At 39.6% G+C, this 7,076-nt stretch overlaps 1 protein-coding gene across 1 annotated transcript in view; it reads right to left on the bottom strand.

Annotated features, from left to right (window-relative positions):
• Window positions 1-7,076, bottom strand: part of LOC127526325 (zinc finger protein 239-like) — a 350,159-nt gene that overhangs the window by 233,592 nt on the left and 109,491 nt on the right. The window lies entirely within an intron of this gene.

The following is a 7,076-nucleotide window of genomic DNA, read 5'->3' as shown; positions in this document are numbered from 1 at the left end:
TGCTAACCATTACACCATGGGACCGTCTTAAGCACTTTTCTACAGTAAATACGGTAATGGCACAGCACTGTAACGTGTTTATTTACATTTTAGGTGCTAGTTTCACATACTAAAAACTGTTCAGTGCTTTTTTTAATAATGTAAATATACTTGTAATACTTCTGTGCCCTCGGAATCTTTACCCGATGCATACGCTGCATTTTTGCGTCTCATATTTGGGACGACCTTCACACATTTAAGAGTTTTTATTTACCTCTGGTGAGAATTTCCGCAGTTCCTACCTGTGACATCTCACCTTCCCTCATAGTTGAGCTCACTTGAAGTTTTCTGAGTGTCTTAGGAGACTCTTTGGATGGCAGTACCTGTTCATTTCATATGTTGCCCAAAAAGCAATTATAGATGTTCTAAAAAAATCGTAAAAAATAAGAATCAAACGAAACATATTGTAGCATACCTGTGTCTGGATATAAGAGGGACTAACTGTTTGAGAGGCCAAGTCCAAAATGATGGGATTCCTGGAGAAGCGGACTTGAAATCCTCGCTAGTGAGCGGAAATTGAGAGGGGCGTGTCACCGCTGCTGAAGCCCATCCCCCTGGCTGCGTGGCTCTAATGTGTACCCGAGTATTAGGTCGGCTCACGGAGGGGAGGAACAGGGAGACAGACAAGTTACCTGTGACCCCGGGTACGCGAGAATTTAGCCCTACCTCTGTAATACACCTTTTACTGTCAGATGCGTCCGATTGAAAACCGCATGGGGGGTGGCGTGATGATTTCGCGCTGTCCACGGCCGTTTCCGAGAGCTGAACAGGGGAAACAAGGCTCAAAGATCAGGGGCTATAGGTCTAGCTTCTGTGAACATGCTGGGGGACGTCTCTCGAAGATTAGGGGCAACACGCTTGAGATCGGAGGCTAAAGCCCTGGAACACCCCTGCCTAACGACGCCACTGGGCAGGCGGTGTTTATGTGTGGGCAAATGGGATAAGCAGCTGGCAGCGCCCATCGGAGTGTAAAGCGGCAAATTCCATTGCATTCCAATCCCGTTACAACATTAAACGTGTCGAATTTCTCTAGATAAAACGCGACAACAAAAATTATTTCTTTGGGGCCCATTTTTTATACAGTAGAGCATCGAGATAGAAAGACTATAAGACCCATAACGAATGGGAGTTAAGCCAAATAATGGGCGCATTTTTTCCACAACAAATGATGTACAATAGTCTTCTTGCAGAAATAAACTACGCTGTAAAAGCCATGTAAACCGCTCCGTAAAAATAACAGTCACTTCTCTAGACGGGCTATTGCACTCTCACAGTGTTACAGATCGTGTGGTGTCCCTTTCCACGTCTCTCCGTTATCATTTACATCGCCGTGTTTATACTGTCCTGACAATCTCCACCAGCGTTCTCGAGCCTTCTCGGACTTGAAAGGTGTAACGAGAAATGTCCTGGGGTTACAGGAACGTAGAACTCAGGACACCTGTGAATACCCTGCTATCGATCGCCTCTCCATCCCCGTCTCTAGGTGACAATGCTGGTTACTACAGTGTGTATGTTTTGTACATTGGATAAGGCCGTTTTATTTTACTTCGTTGTCTCACTAGAAGGTACTACTTAGAAAGGAACTATCTATCTAATGTGAAATTCTCCCCTGGGAAACCCTTACTGAGTGCAGATAGACGTGCGGGTATACAATGACCAGGGTGAGGTCCCGTCTTGTACCCAGCAGCATAGACTCGTCTAGAAAACGATTGACAATATGCTCCATTGCAAGGAGCTTTAAAAGGAAAACATTATTTCAGTATGTTATTGGCACAACAACTTTGCAAAATAAGCAATGTTGCATAACAGGAAGATAAAATTGATGCTTTGAGCAGAATAATAAAAGGTTAGAAATAAATTTTTAGCAGAGAATGGTTTCGATCCATCGACCTCTGGGCCCAGCACGCTTCCGCTGCGCCACTCTGCTCGATATTTCTAGCAACTTGTAAATTAAATAAATAAATAATCAACATGTCGCTAGAGGGCGATGTTTATCAAATCCAGTTTATTTTTATTTAAATGAAATAAAAGTAAACCAAATTATCACTTAACGGTGCCATAAAATGATTTAAATAGATCTCAAATGTTCAAAACTATAACTACTGTAAATCACAAAAGACACCAGAGTATAAAAATAACAAGGCAAAAGAAAAGCAATACATTTATTATTCAATTGAAATATTGTGTATCATACAATAGTTAAAATCTTTTTTTTTTTTAAGTCATAATTGTTGCCTGGGTGGCGCAGCTTCCCAGGTCCTCCCTGCGTGGAGTTTGCATGTTCTCCCCGTGTCTGCGTGGGTTTCCTCCCACAGTCCAAAGACATGTGAGTTAGGTGCATTGGCGATTCTAAATTGTCCCTAGTGTGTGTGTGTGTGTGTGTGTGTGTGTGTGTGTGTGTGTGTGTGTGTGCGCCCTTGTTTCCTGCCTTGTGCCCAGTGTTGGCTGGGATTGGCTCCAGCAGACCCCCGTCACCCTGTAGTTAGAATATAGCGGGTTGGATAATGGATGGATGGATAATTGTTGCCGAACATAGTCGGTGGCTATGTGCATTGTGCTTTACCCAATTACATCCATTCGTCCTTCCATCTTTCAAACCTGCTTATCCAGTCATCTGGAAAATACATTTTGTTTGGAAAAGTACAATTGTGAAGTTTTAGAATTTATACTTAGGAAACAAAATTTGACGGTGGCTCTATGGGGCAAAACACAAACACAAAATCAACAACAAACCAAATGAAAAAACAAAATTAAAAAAACACAATGAAATTAATTAATATATGAAAACATGAAGTCAACAATAAACAGTGAGGGCATAAACTTAGCAAATAGTGAGAGCATGAAATTAACAAAAAGTGAGAGCGTGAAATGAACAAAAACGACAGCATGAAATCAACATTAAGAGACCGCAACATGAAATCAACAAAAACTGAAAACGGAAGTGAACTTCACAACGGAAACAGCATTTTGAAAACGGAAATGTCCACACCGGAAATGAGATTTTCAGAACGAAATCTGTGCATGCTTAGTTGGAACAGAAATCTGTACAAAGGACTAATCTTCAACTGATCACATTTAAAGGTGAAATACAGAATATGCTGTATTTTTAAACGTATATATTATACTGTATACATGCAGTGTGGCGACTGCAAGGGTCTGTAAACGTTTATCTCCTGAGCATTCAACGTGTTAAGTGCGGGAAAGTCCGCTTCAGTGAAGGGTGTTCGTGGTTGGTTGTAATAACTGCCCAGATTTCATACAAAACGACGAACATAATACTGGTTGTTCTTGTTAAATATATACCTTTCACAACTACAGTTTTTGTGACTTCCTGGTAATTAAAAAACGAAAACGTTTCTTTGGGAAACTGAGCAAATCGTTTAACATCTTCACAAACTTTTAAAATAAAAATGTCAAACTTGAACTAGATAACTGCGGCTACTCCCTGTCGTGTCGGCTTCTTCTTACTCCTCGAGAAGTGTTATTAATAGGATATTTTCTTATCATAAAGTTTCGAGTGCGGAAACGCGCATGGATTTCTTTCTCTTTATTTGGTTGTGGGTCCCATTTTGTGGGTCGAGTGTGCAAACACGGGGGGTATGGACGATGCAGTAGGTGGCTTTGGGTCCCCTATGAGGTCAGAGCACGAAGTGTCCGTTGTCATCCATCAACTGAAACAGAGAAGTCCTGCTATTGGGTTTACCATTCATTTTACTGTTTTGTTACAAATGCTTTACTTCTTCCTGTAACAAACATTCTCATTCTCCAAAGGCAGACAATGTTTTGTCCCTACTGTGGCAGTCAGCTGGGCACGGGCGCAGCACCAGCATTTTGTTCCACCTGTGGGCGATCACTTGCCTTTCTGCCGTCAGGTGACCAATCGTCCGCGGCGCTGGGAGGACCACTAACAGGTAATACTGTATGTCTCTTGCGTTTAGGTATATGTAAATTTTTTCTTGCTGTTTTCTCTTACCCTGCAATTAGCATGACATGATCATACAAAATATGGTAAGTGACAAACTGACGCATAAGCCGTAAATGTAATTTATTTTTATTTTAGTCAGTGGGAATTAACACACACTTTTGGTCACCGATTGGATTACGCAGTACTTCTACGCAGGATATAAATATGAGGTCATTCTAGATTTTTTGAAAATTTATCATGGAATAAGTATGTGTTTAAGAAGTTTGAAAATGCGCCTGAAAGAACTGGGATTATCAAAACGTAGGAATTACTCCAATATAAGTCAAGTGCGTTTGGCCATGGAGATCGAGATACAAGGGCCGAGTCAGCTTCTTGGATATAGAATGATGCATCAAGTGTTACTGCAGAAATATAAACTGCGCGTGAGGTGACGTGATGTCATGAATTTGTTGTCTGAAATGAATCCGTCTGCAACTTCAGCTAGGAGGACAAGGAGATTTGTTCGAAGAGTGTAACACTCACTGGGTCCAAACTACATTTGGCATGTAGATGGATATGATAAATTAAAGCCTTATGGCATAGCGGTAAGCGGGTGCATCGATGGCTTTTCAAGAAAGATTTTATGGCTTTCATGCGGACCAACGAATAATAACCCAGCAGTAATTGCAACAAATTATGTGTTTTGTGTAGCAAAATTTGGGATTGTACCAATGAGACTGAGGACGGATTGTGGAACAGAAAACACCTTGATAGCAGCAATGCAGTGCACGTTGCGCTCTCAAGGACACGACCACTTCGCAGGTGCAGCTAGCCATGTTTATGGCACTTCTGTAATGAATCAGAGAATAGAATCCTGGTGGGCACATTTCAGAAAGCAACGGTAAGAATATTTATGTATATATTTTGGTATAGTAAGTGTAGTCGTAACTTACTTAATCAATAACTGCAAAATGTTTATAAATAATGTTAAAAAACAGCTTGCCCCTACATCAGATACTTACTTTATTTTAACCCTTTAACCGCCAACTCCCTAAATATTCCCCACGCCAGGCGAAATCTGAACAATTTTCGTTTTTTTACTTTTTTACATTTTTTTTACATTTTTTACATTTATTCAAGCAGTATTGACCACTAAATGTTGTGCAAGTTGCCAGTGTATACACGAAATCTATAAATGTAACCTGAATTCTCAGCTAAGCAAAACATCTTGATACCAAACCATGCCCTTTTCAATGGTAGATACTGTCGAAACTGTAAGCGGCCCTTCCACGACAATAAACTTTCATCAACTGCAACTGACGGTCCTGGCATGTAGGGCAACTGAAATGCTTCAAATAAATGATCAATCAAAGGACGTAGCTTGAACAAGCGGTCGCGGTTTGGATCTTTCTTATCTGGCTCGTTTCTGTTGTCATTCAAATGAAAGAATTTCAGCAGCAAAGAGAATCGGTTACGTGTCATGACAGCTGCAAAAATAGGCGTTGCATACATAGGATCTGTAGACCAGTACATCTCAATATCTGGTTTTCTGATTATTCCCATCAACATCAAAATCCCAATGAATTTTTTCATTTCGTTTTCATCAGTGTCAAACCAAGCACGAACACGGGAATGTGGAGGTAAATTGGGATTTTTCTCAATAAACTGTGCTGCATACAGATTTGTCTGATGAACAAAATGTCTGATCAAATCAGGTGACACAAACAGCTCATAAAACTGCTCAGCAGTGTAATTGTTTACATCAACAATAAAGCCACACGTTCCCTCAAATGAATGCAGAAAAGGTAGTTCACCACGGGCAGCAGCCCAGCTGAGATGCTGGGGATACACCCACTCAGCGCCGTCATCCGATGCGTCTTCATTCACAGTATCATGCAGCGCACGTTGCTGCTCATCACTGTCGCTAAAATCTTCTTCAGAACTGCTACAATCATGATCAGAACTGTCCAAAATCGCCTGCAAAGCCTCACTTGAAGTCAGTTTACGTTTCGCCATATTCACAGCTGTTACATAGCTTTTCCAGTCCATAACCTTTTGAGTGATATATTTTACTGATTGCCCTTCACTGAAAGTTTAATTACACCAGTAAACAAAACCATTTATAGAACGCAATTTAAAAAATGCATCCAAAGCTATATTTAAGTAGCTCTTGCATTTTATTTCATTCAGGTCACAGTTCTGGATGGAAGTCCTGGTGGATCTGAAAGATTCTGGCAATTTCAATGGTAGCCATCAGCATAAATGTTTGCTGCGCTTTGCTTTTCTTGAATTGATGCAAAAGGATTTGAATGAATTTAAAGACCTCTGGAACCAACATAGAATTAGACCCTCGAGGATGTCAGTTTGTCCTTCTGGAATTCCCAATGAGATTTTTAGCCTACCACATAGGTATGAATAAATGGCTTTATGTAAAGCAACAGTTTTGATTCCATTTAGAATAATTAGAAAATATAAAAAAATATCTTGCCAGGACTAAGTTTTCTTTGTTTTTAATCATCAGTAAAAGTAAAGAGCTAAGTCTGTAAGGGTAGAGATACAGATTTTAAAATTGTATGATTCATTTTCAGAATGTTCTCAAGTTTCGACTACACAGTACTCAATTAATTATATAGACTTCTGAATATATTAGTTTTTTTTTTCTTTTAAACATATTACTTATTTGTTTAGATTCCAATCAAGAAACTTTGGATACGTTGTTTCAGAAGAGAAGCTTCATCAACTGGCAACACAATGCAAGGGAATTTGCAATTGTGGAGATGAAACCATACAGGAATATTTAGATCTCATAAAGCAGCAGTACAATTTACAAACTCCACACACATGGAAATCTGCTGTAGAATTATTTTTGAGGCTAAAAGAAATTTGTAATATCTGAATATTTTGTAGTGTGTATCAATGTGGTTTGTTTTTTCTTGTGTATGTCACAAAGTAAAGTACTATTACTTCTCACTTATTTTAGCTAATATAGTAACACTTTATATTTAAATAAATATATTTTGGGTATTCTCTTTCCAGAGTGCATTTTTTTGATCTTGCATAATTTAAATTAGTTATTCTTCAGCACCATCAAGCATGTACCAGAAACCACCTCAGGACTTGCGAATTGAAACAC

Source organism: Erpetoichthys calabaricus (assembly GCF_900747795.2).
Source record: "Erpetoichthys calabaricus chromosome 1 unlocalized genomic scaffold, fErpCal1.3 SUPER_1_unloc_1, whole genome shotgun sequence".
NCBI lineage: Eukaryota > Metazoa > Chordata > Cladistia > Polypteriformes > Polypteridae > Erpetoichthys > Erpetoichthys calabaricus.
This window is presented reverse-complemented; position numbering and strand designations above follow the sequence as displayed.